This window comes from Artemia sp. Qi Xiang Cuo, chromosome 5 (assembly GCF_049724085.1).
Source record: "Artemia sp. Qi Xiang Cuo chromosome 5, ASM4972408v1, whole genome shotgun sequence".
Lineage (NCBI taxonomy): Eukaryota > Metazoa > Arthropoda > Branchiopoda > Anostraca > Artemiidae > Artemia > Artemia sp. Qi Xiang Cuo.
In genome coordinates this window covers 18,318,258-18,330,753 of record NC_142798.1, presented here as the reverse complement: position 1 = coordinate 18,330,753, position 12,496 = coordinate 18,318,258, and the positions used below count along the sequence as shown (strand labels likewise).

The window sequence follows — 12,496 nt, the reverse complement described above, 5'->3', positions numbered from 1 at the left end:
TCCAATGCCTTACACCTTATATGTCTTGCTATTTTTTGTTCTTTGCAGAGCCTCGCAACAGTGGCGGATCCGGGGGGAGGGGGACACGGGGGGTGCCCCCTAGCGTAGTCTAAAGTTGTGTAATTTCCTTAATTAACTCAAATTTGCGTTAATTAAACTTGGTCCTAACGCAAGTTTATCGGATCAACCAATTTTGCGCCCCCCTAAAAAATTTTTTCGGATCAACCTCTTTTGGCCCCCCCTAAGAAATCCTGGATCCGCCCCTGCCTCGCAAGCAATGTTTTCGATGTCAAACCGATTGATTTTGTCTGTGGCGTTTAAAAATAAATTATTGCTACTTACTACTTACTTATATTACAAATTCTACTATTAATTAATTTGAGTATACCTGTGAATTAATCGTTCATAGTCTCTTTAAGAGCTTTTTGTCACAAAGGGTGGTCTCTCTGATGTATCGCGTATCTAGCGGTCATTTTGTTTTAAAATTCTTCCGCTCGTTTCCTTGGCGCTAATGTCGCATCAGCAGCCATCTTATTATTGCAGACAGCTTTGTTCATGAAAAATGATTGATTTATCGTAAATTTTAGATTTTAGTTGGTTTACAAGGCTTAGAAGGGATTAAACAACACACGGAGTATATAAAAAGGTAAGATTATTTGATTTTTTTTATTAGAATGTAAGCCTTATTCGTAATAAGATTAGTTTTCAGTTTCCGACGGGTGAGTGAATTCAATTTCCTTTACAATGCCATTGTGAGAAAGTTTGGCATCTAGTATTCTTTTTGCTGTTTGGGTGATGAGATTTCTATTCAATTAGTTTAAAATATATTAAACTAAGTTTTTAAATATTGCGTAATTGTCCGTCGGCATTGTGAAAAACAGATAACGGGCTTTCTGTGTAAAGGTAGGCCTACTCAACTTTCAAGGTGTCTTTAGTCTCAGGTATTCCGAATTTTTATCTTCATAGGCTATGTCTATATTTAAGTTTATTCTTTTGAGTATTATCTAGGCTATTAATGTTAATTAGGATGAATATATTAATTGTAGGTTTTATTTTAATAATTAAAACCCGACGGTTATATTATTAACAAGGGTTAGACTAACTGATTTGATAAATTTAGCTATTTGGAAATTAAAATCAAATTTGAAAACCGTACAATTAAAAATAAAATACTTTTTTTGAACTGACAATCAAGTTCATAACAAGGGGAATATCCCCAACGTCAGAAGGATGAAAATTACATAATTCAGATCTTTTGTGTTATCTAAAGGCAAAATGGTAAGTAAATTGTTTCCACTGTTGCCCCACCCCTCCCTTGTTATATTGTTAAAATTAAAATCTTGAATACTGACCTTTGGTATACTAAACATTTAATTTGTCCGACGGTGGCTTTGTTTTTACTTATTTATTGTTTGGGCCTACGAATGCATCTCAAATACAAATAATTTCGATATTTCTAGGTCTATGATAAAATCATCCCTGTATCTAGGCCTAGTAATTAAAAAATTTAAATATCTTCTTAAATTAAAATTGACTAATTGTTTAATTATTTTTTTAACAAGAAAAATATTAGATTGGATTTTATTTTTAATCAGAGAAAAGAAAACACTTCCGCTATTCTTGTTTATACTGCTATTTGATGTTGCCTTTGACCTATAGCGATAGCCTACAAATGCTAAAAATGTTGGAAATTGTTCTAGATAACTCTTTAAAGATTCTCCAAGTGAGTTACTTTATTGATTATTAAAACTGGGTCTCCGACAAGATTTCCTAAACTCTCTTGAATAATGCAACTATTTTTTCTAGCTTTTTCAGCCGTTTGAATTTTCAGATTCCTCGAGTGAATGCTATTTATCTGTAGCCTATGATGAAATAATTGTTGTCAATGAATGTAATATAAGCAGAATAATGTTATGCAGGAGACACGCAATAGGGATGGTAAAGTCCCTTTCCCCTAAGGTTAAAAAAATATTAAAATGCATGCGAAAATAGGGAATGTATCCCAAAATTTTGGAAGTGTGTTTCTAAGGGTAGTTCTTGTCCTTCCGCTATTGAAAGGGGAAATCTGGGTTAAAGCATTGGCGTAGAAAGATCTTCTGATACTCGGGGCGGAATTTCAATTTGTCCCCCCCCCTCCCTCTTTTGTTTTTTCCTCTAACGGTCAATTATACGTTTAACAAAACACATTTAAAGTTTTGACATAATGAAAACAAAGAAGTGAACGAAAAAGTAAAGTGTGCGTTTTAAAGAATGTGTATGAAACATTTCAATTTAAATAAATTAACACGTAATGAAGTATAAACAAATTTCAATATTTTTAAAGATAGTAGTCCTATGAACATTATTATATTATAATATCAATTTTATAATTAATGTGATGATTATACGTGGCGAAGTGATTAATCAGTTACTAAAGGGTCTGTTAAAAAGAAATAGTTAATTCATGCTACTACTGCTGCGGCCCATGTTAAAACGAATAGGAGATGGTAATGAAAGCTATTTTGAAAGCAACGTTTCGTAGAAATTTGAAACTGATTAGTAAACATGAAAAACAGCCTCTTTAGATCAATTTTTTTCTCACCCCTGCAAGGATGGCACCCTGGGCGGTCAGCCCCCACACCCTCTTCCTACGCCATTGAGCAGAACACCATCTATAAAAGTTTTGCGAAAAAATGGAATATTTGTATCTCAGCACATGCATACACATAGTCGCAGTTGTAATTTCATATGAGGGTCGTCACGAACGTGGGAACTTTTTTTTCGGGAGGGGGGGTATAAAAAGCCAATTATGCTCGATAATTTGTAGGAAGAGCCTGAAAATTAAAAAAAAATAATGGGGGGGATATCCTCTCTGTGTACGTTCCTCTGTGATACACAGATTAAAAAACACCAGAAACCAAGGAATTCTTTGGGAAGTGCGATATATTAGAGAAAGAATGTTGAAAATTGGGTATTTACTTATTATACCGACCACACTCTGTTCTTGATCTGTTGCAAAATCGGTTTCTCTGTGTGTACTCGGAGATAATTAGCTTAGTCTCAGTGAGATAAACTACTCTGCAGGCATATTTTAATTAATATTTAATATATAGAGTTGGTTAGGTATAATGCATTCTGGGCGGTCAGCTTTCCATAATTCTCTGTTGTATTTACCATAATTTTGTTACTAAAGTATATATTTTCATCATATTTAGCTATATTTCATTATGATTAACCTAACTTTACTTCTTGAGTGTGGTCGGTATAATACGTAAGTATCAAAATTAACACCATTGGCTAAGAATAAAAGTAAAGAATTTTAGAAACTTTGGGGGAGGGGCCATATTTTTACAACCTTTTACTTCTTTCTCTATAGTTTTGTGAAAACGAAGTCACAAATCAAGCGAAATAAATTGGATAATTTTCTTTGTCTGCCAGCACAGCCCCACCCTCCCCTGTGAATATGATCCTCTCTAATCTTTACCCTTGGTAGAAGTTATACGATCTCAGCTAAAAATTTTGCAAATGCAGTTACATACATGGCCATTTTCCAGTGGAGGGGGTCTTGAAATTAAAAAGTTTGACCAATAATAACTTGTTGCAATAAAACCAATCTGAAATTATTGCCTCTAGCGTGTTAATTAAAAAATTAATAAGTTAAAATCACATTTAAAGTTCGGTAAACTGTATCAAATTATTTAGTATTAAAATTCTACATTATTTACATTTATTTTGTGTTCATAATTAGTTAATTGATTTTTGTTCAGGAAGAAATTTAATATGATCCGGTTTGGAAGTAAAACAGCCTGAAGCTATTTTTGCATCACACCTGGTACATTGCGCTTTTGAAACAGATTCAAGCGCGCGATAATTCTTCGTGTTTCATATTATTCCTGTTCATTAACCGTTTTAGAGATAAGAATGATACATTTATTCGCAGTCTATAATTTGTTGATTTTTGCTGTATATCTGTTTCCGCTGTGGAATTTAACGAAATAATTTCTTATAATTTAACGAAACAATTACTACATTTTCATTAAAAAAAACGGGTAAAACATCTAATTAAGCATTGGGCTAATTGAAACACTAAGATGTGGTGGTATAATATAATAACCGTTATGAACAGGCTGCGAATTTATGGATGCACATTCTCACACCTATCCAACAGGGTGATCGTTCTAAGATTGGTCTAATAGACCCCATCCCTTACAATGGAAATGGTGGCCTACATTTATTTTTTTTTACTTGTGTATTAGCCAGTACACACTTGAGAAGTGAAGTTAGGTTAATCATAATGAAATATACCAAAATGTGAGGAAAATACAATACTTAAGCAACAAAATTACGGAAAATACAACAAAGGATTATGGAAGGGGGGCCGCACAGAGCGTATATATTAGATACCTAACCCAACCAAAATACCAGCTCTTTGTATTAAATATTTAATAAATACAATACTTAAGCAATAAAATTATGGAAAATACAACAAAGGATTATGGAAGGAGGGCCGCACAGAACGTATATATTAAATACCTAACCTAATATAACCTAACCCAACCAAAATACCATCTCTTTATATTGAATATTTAATAAATACAATACTTAAGGAAAAAATTCTGGAAAATACAACAAAGGATTATGGAAGGAGGGCCACACAGAACGTATATATTAAATACCTAACCTAATATAACCTAACCCAACCAAAATACCATCTCTTTATATTGAATATTTAATAAATACAATACTTAAGCAAAAAATTCTGGAAAATACAACAAAGGATTATGGAAGGAGGGCCGCACAGAACGTATATATTAAATACCTAACCTAATATAACCTAACCCAACCAAAATACCATCTCTCTATATTGAATATTTAATAAATACAATACTTAAGCAAAAAGTTCTGGAAAATACAACAAAGGATTATGGAAGGAGGGCCCCACAGAACGTATATATTAAATACCGAACCTAATATAACCTAACCCAACCAAAATACCATCTCTTTATATTGAATATTTAATAAATACAATACTTAAGCAAAAAATTCTGGAAAATACAACAAAGGATTATGGAAGGAGGGCCGCACAGAACGTATATATTAAATACCTAACCTAATATAACCTAACCCAACCAAAATACCATCTCTTTATATTAAATATTTAATAAATACAATACTTAAGCAAAAAATTGTGGAAAATACAACAAAGGATTATGGAAGGAGGGCCGCACAGAACGTATATATTAAATACCTATTCTAATATAACATAACCCAACCAAAATACCATCTCTTTATATTGAATATTTAATAAATACAATACTTAAGCAAAAAATTCTGGAAAATACAACAAAGGATTATGGAAGGAGGGCCGCACAGAACGTATATATTAAATACCTAACCTAATATAACCTAACCCAACCAAAATACCATCTCTTTATATTGAATATTTAATAAATACAATACTTAAGCAAAAAATTATGGAAAATACAACAAAGGATTATGGAAGGAGGGCCTCACAGAACGTATATATTAAATACCTAACCTAATATAACCTAACCCAACCAAAATACCATCTCTTTGTATTAAATATTTAATAAATACAATACTTAAGCAAAAAATTCTGGAAAATACAACAAAGGATTATGGAAGGAGGGCCCCACAGAACGTATATATTAAATACCTAACCTAATATAACCTAACCCAACCAAAATACCATCTCTTTATATTGAATATTTAATAAATACAATACTTAAGCAAAAAATTCTGGAAAATACAACAAAGGATTATGGAAGGAGGGCCGCACAGAACGTATATATTAAAAACCTAACCTAATATAACCTAACCCAACCAAAATACCATCTCTTTATATTGAATATTTAATAAATACATTACTTAATCAAAAAATTCTGGAAAATACAACAAAGGATTATGGAAGGAGGGCCGCACAGAACGTATATATTAAATACCTAAACTAATATAACCTAACCCAACCAAAATACCATCTCTTTATATTGAATATTTAATAAATACAATACTTAAGCAAAAAATTCTGGAAAATACAACAAAGGATTATGGAAGGAGGGCCGCACAGAACGTATATATTAAATACCTAACCTAATATAACCTAACCCAACCAAAATACCATCTCTTTATATTGAATATTTAATAAATACAATACTTAAGCAAAAAATTCTGGAAAATACAACAAAGGATTATGGAAGGAGGGCCACACAGAACGTATATATTAAATACCTAACCTAATATAACCTAACCCAACCAAAATACCATCTCTTTATATTGAATATTTAATAAATACAATACTTAAGCAAAAAATTCTGGAAAATACAACTAAGGATTATGGAAGGAGGGCCGCACAGAACGTATATATTAAATACCTAACCTAATATAACCTAACCCAACCAAAATACCATCTCTTTATATTGAATATTTAATAAATACAATACTTAAGCAAAAAATTCTGGAAAATACAACAAAGGATTATGGAAGGAGGGCCGCACAGAACGTATATATTAAATACCTAACCTAATATAACCTAACCCAACCAAAATACCATCTCTTTATATTGAATATTTAATAAATACAATACTTAAGCAAAAAATTCTGGAAAATACAACAAAGGATTATGGAAGGAGGGCCACACAGAACGTATATATTAAAAACCTAACCTAATATAACCTAACCCAACCAAAATACCATCTCTTTATATTGAATATTTAATAAATACAATACTTAAGAAAAAATTTCTTGAAAATACAACAAAGGATTATGGAAGGAGGGCCGCACAGAACGTAAATATTAAATACCTAACCTAATATAACCTAACCCAACCAAAAAACCATCTCTTTATATTGAATATTTAATAAATACAATACTTAAGCAAAAAATTCTGGAAAATACAACAAAGGATTATGGAAGGAGGGCCGCACAGAACGTATATATTAAATACCTAACCTAATATAACCTAACCCAACCAAAATACCATCTCTTTATATTGAATATTTAATAAATAAAATACTTAAGCAAAAAGTTATGGAAAATACAACAAAGGATTATGGAAGGAGGGCCACACAGAACGTATATATTAAATACCTAACCTAATATAACCTAACCCAACCAAAATACCATCTCTTTATATTGAATATTTAATAAATACAATACTTAAGCAAAAAATTCTGGAAAATACAACAAAGGATTATGGAAGGAGGGCCTCACAGAACGTATATATTAAATACCTAACCTAATATAACCTAACCCAACCAAAATACAATCTATGTATATTAAATATTTAATAAATACAATACTTAAGCAAAAAATTCTGGAAAATACAACAAAGGATTATGGAAAGAGGGCCGCACAGAACGTATATATTAAATACCTAACCTAACCTAATATAACCTAACCTAACCAAAATACAATCTATTTATATTAAATATTTAATAAATACAATACTTAAGCAAAAAATTCTGGAAAATTCAACAAAGGATTATGGAAAGAGGGCCGCACAGAACGTATATATTAAATACCTAACCTAAACTAAAATAACCTAACCCAACCAAAATACCATCTCTTTATATTAAATATTTAATAAATACAATACTTAAGCAAAAAATTCTGGAAAATTCAACAAAGGATTATGGAAGGAGGGCCGCACAGAACGTATATATTAAATACCTAACCTAATATAACCTAACCCAACCAAAATACCATCTCTTTATATTGAATATTTAATAAATAAAATACTTAAGCAAAAAATTCTGGAAAATACAACAAAGGATTATGGAAGGAGGGCCGCACAGAACGTATATATTAAATACCTAACCTAATATAACCTAACCCAACCAAAATACCATCTATTTATATTGAATATTTAATAAATACAATACTTAAGCAAAAAATTCTGGAAAATACAACAAAGGATTATGGAAGGAGGGCCACACAGAACGTATATATTAAATACCTAACCTAATATAACCTAACCCAACCAAAATACCATCTCTTTATATTTAATATTTAATAAATACAATACTTAAGCAAAAAGTTGTGGAAAATACAACAAAGGATTATGGAAGGAGGGCCGCACAGAACGTATATATTAAATACCTAACCTAATATAACCTAACCCAACCAAAATACCATCTCTTTATATTGAATATTTAATAAATACAATACTTAAGCAAAAAATTCTGGAAAATACAACAAAGGATTATGGAAGGAGGGCCTCACAGAACGTATATATTAAATACCTAACCTAATATAACCTAACCAAACCAAAATACCATCTATTTATATTGAATATTTAATAAATACAATACTTAAGCAAAAAATTCTGGAAAATACAACAAAGGATTATGGAAGGAGGGCCGCACAGAACGTAAATATTAAATACCTAACCTAATATAACCTAACCCAACCAAAATACCATCTCTTTATATTAAATATTTAATAAATACAATACTTAAGCAAAAAATTGTGGAAAATACAACAAAGGATTATAGAAGGGGGGCCGCACAGAACTTATATATTAAATACCTAACCTAATATAACCTAATCCAACCAAAACACCATCCCTTTATATTAAATATTTAATAAATACAATACTTAAGCAACAAAACTATGAAAAATACTACTAAGGATTATGAAAGGAGGGCCGCACAGAACGTAGCCTATATATTAAATACCTAACCTAAAATAAACTAACCCAACCAAAATACAATCTCTTTATATTAAATATATAATAAGAATATAGGCTACCTACAACGTAGATTTCAACTGAGCCTAAGCTAATTGTCTCCGAATACTGACTGTTATAAACCGATTATTCTCTGATCTTGCAGATCCAAATTCTCGAGTGTATACTGGCTAATATATAAGTGCCATTTTTTTACCTCGTTACCCATATCTAACTCTTCTAACTTCACGGGGGCTAGATACAGGGGAGGGGCGAGCGCCCCCCTAATGAAGTCTATAGTAGTGTGTTTACTTAATTAACGTAAGTTTCGTTAATTAAACTTGCTCCTAACGCAAGTTTATCGGATCAACCTATTTTGCCCCCCCCCCCTAAAAAAATCCCGGATCCGTCCTTGGCTAGATGGGTGTCTAATCTTGCGGCCATAGTTGTTGACTAAAAGCTTTGCGAGGGCTAGATCGGTGTCTAATCTTGCGCTCATAGTTGTACTAAAAGCATTCAACCCAGCACAATCAATATTGAGATTGAATTACGTGGCAAAATATTGGATTTTCTACGAAATACCTTGTTACATATATAGTTTTGGTGCAAGTTGTGTGTTTTTTCTCTTTTTACGACCCCGACTCCTGAAAAAAAAATTGTGCTCGGATAAAGATGGAGCCTGCATTTGTTCTACTAAAAAGTCCGCAAAGGGGCAAGGACGGGGCTGGAATGAAATCATTAAAACAACCTAAAATCTGTTCAGATTTTATGAAAGGTGGCCAAGCAGAAGGAGTAAGACGGAGATGGAACCTTCGTCGATGATTTGACCCTTGGCGACTTAGCGCTTCGACCGAGGGGTGCCTACTTTCCGCAATCTGGTGTACGTCTCAGAATGCCACGTATGACTCACAGCAAGGGCGGATCCAGGATTTTTTTCGGGGGGGGGGGGTTACTAATTTTTGACTAAGTTTTCGACTAATTTTACTGATTTTTACCTAGGTTTTACTAATTTTTGACTTATTTTCGACTCGGTCAAAAATTTAGGGGGGGGGGGGTTCAAACCGGGTAACCCCCCCCCTGGATACGGCCTTGACTAACAGTTCTGTTATGCTTGGTGCAATTTCTACCACGCTTATCACACTTTCATCCCACGTGGCACACTTCCGCCACAATTGGGTCACGTCACCTGGTATACTTGCTTTCGAAAAATGGGCGTCCCTCGGTTTCACTTTTGCTTATTTGTCATGCCATGTTTGGCAAAAACGATATAGCGAGTGGGCGCCCACTTTCCCTGGAAAGTTCACGCCAAAAAATTCCCTTCCCATAAAAAACTTCTCCCCTTGGGGAATACCCCCGCGAAAAATACCCCCCACAGGAAATATTTCTATACTCCTCTATAACAAATACTAAATATAAACAATGGGTAAATCTCATAACTTACAGCCCTTTCCCCATAGGCTGTTAGACCTTTCAATTATGCTGAATCAAATGGCTATCTTAAAATTTGATCAGGTGTTTCTGTGAAAAAGGTGTGTGAGAAGGGGACAATTTGCCCTCCGATCCTTTTGGTCGCTTATAAAAGACACTCGAACTTTTATTTCAGTTAGAATGAGCCCTCACCCTATCTTCCAGGACCATTGGTTGATACAATCACCCCTGAGAAGAAAAAACAACCAAGAATAAACACGTATCCGTGATCTTTCTTCCGGCAAAAAAAAATCCACATTTTTGTAGATAGGAGCTTGAAACCTCTACAGTAGTGTTCTCTGATATGCGGAATCTGATGGTGTAATTTCCGTTAAGATCGCTTGGATAAAAGGGGTGATCCTCCTTTTTTCGAGAATCAGGCTAGTTTTCTCTGTGTCGTAACTTTTGATGGGCAACATTAAACTTGATGGGCAACATCAGGCTAGTTTTCTCTGGGTCGTAACTTTTGATGGGCAACATTAAACTTAATACATTTTCCATATTTCGAATCAACATGAAAATTCAATTATTTTAATGTATCTATAAAAATTATGTTTTTCAGAGTTTCGGTTATTATCGGACCAACTCACTCCTTACTTACCACCGTTTTTTTTAAACGAACTGTTTGACAAACAAAATAACGGTTAATATAGAAGATCATTTTAAGGCTTCATTTAACTAATTTGGTTCATTTGAGGCTTGATGAAATTATGTACTCTGGTATGTAATTGCGCAGCAGCTATATTACGGAGTATGACTGGTCGGTCTTTTTCTAGGGGGGGGGGGGCTTCATAGTTGTCAGTGAACCTCGATAAATCCGTCTACGACTGTTGTTTTTAGAGTCGTTTATGAATTTCGGCATTGTGTTAATTAATTTATCGAGTCAAGGAATCTTTTAATAGGTATCTTTTAACTTTTTTATATCAAATCCCCTTTTCGGTTTAAGAAATCAAACTGCGTTTCGTATATTTTCCACTTAAGAATTTTTGTCTTTAAGCATTTGATTTTGATCTTGTAACAAGTTAAGAGAAAGTAGAATATATGGTATTCCAGGGATGCTTATTCCATCATCTCGGTGCCACTTGTTCAATCTTATGTCACACTTCTGTAACATTTTACCTCCTGAAGGATGGTACACATTGCAGGAATGCGTGGCAAACTTTGTACCGATCGTGGCACACTACCATCAGGAGTGGTGTGCGCCATCTGTTGTACATACTCTTTGAAAGTAAGTGGCCCTCGATGGTATTAGCATAGGCAATCGTCTTTCAACGGGGGATCGTGATCAAATACACATAGGTTCAAAGTCAGTCGGAAAAAGGTTAAAAAAGTCGTAGCTCTGACGGATTTTCGTTATGTAAAAAAAAAATTATAAGTTTATGTAATAGTAATAAGTATATAATAGACTAGAAACAAATTTCGGCTATATAATCGCACATTAGGGGGGGGGGGGTAAAGCAGAGCATATATTAAATACGTAACCTAGCCAAGGTAACTTTTCCTCCTAAACCCCAAGAAACTAAAGTTTTAAAAGTTTAGATGTTATGAAATTTTTTTAGATGTTATGACGTGTCGATGTTATGACTGTCGATGTTCTGACGGTTAGTGGTTCTGATGGATTTTCGTTATGAAAACATTTTAAGATGTTATGACGTGTCGATGTTATAACTGTTGACGTTCTGACGGTTAGCGATTGTGACTGTCGATGTTGTGACGATTAGTGGTTCTGACGGATTTTTTGTCGATGTTATGACGGATTTTGTCGATGTCCTGACGCTAGTGCTCCTTACGATTAGATGTTATGACGCCTTCCCGCTCAGATGAAATCTACGTTTTAGGAGTAGAATGGCCATAATATCTCCGAACCCCACACCATATATGGGCATAGACTCCGAACCCCACACCAAATAAGGGCATAGAGTCATTGGGGAGAACACGTGGTTAATGGGGTCAATGACCTAAATTTCCAAAACCTGTCAACAACAACAACATCGACCTTGACATTCGCTGAAAGTGTGCACTTACAACAACAACAACATCGACCTTGGAACACTTGTGCTGTCGACCTCAATTCACCTATCGTGAATCAATAATTCCCCTTAGAAACAACAAATTAATTCCCCTTTCTTGACAGATCAATCAACCAATGACATCATCTGTCAGACTTTAAAAATTTTCGCCTAGAAACGATTCTCCAGGAATAGATACAAGTCATTAATGTCATTGCCTCGGAAACAACTCTTTTGGTCGAACTCCAAAGGATATTAATAGCCAAAGGCCATGGAAACAATTCTCCAAGAAACATCTTAGCGATGAATTATTTTAGCGCGGGAATCAGGTTTCTTATTAATTTGAAATGCATTA

General features: G+C 33.6%; 1 protein-coding gene across 3 annotated transcripts in view; it reads left to right on the top strand.

Moving 5' to 3' along the window:
- The first annotated feature begins 520 nt into the window (after positions 1-520).
- Positions 521-12,496, top strand: part of LOC148951899 (uncharacterized) — a 137,558-nt gene continuing 125,582 nt past the window's right edge. For 2 of the 3 annotated variants that reach the window (XM_089089384.1, XM_089089386.1), the window contains exon 1: positions 521-646. The gene's annotated coding sequence lies outside the window, so the exon portion shown is untranslated. Of the gene's footprint in view, positions 647-832; positions 904-12,496 lie in introns of those variants that run through there. The other variant, XM_089089385.1, reaches the window with a different exon arrangement.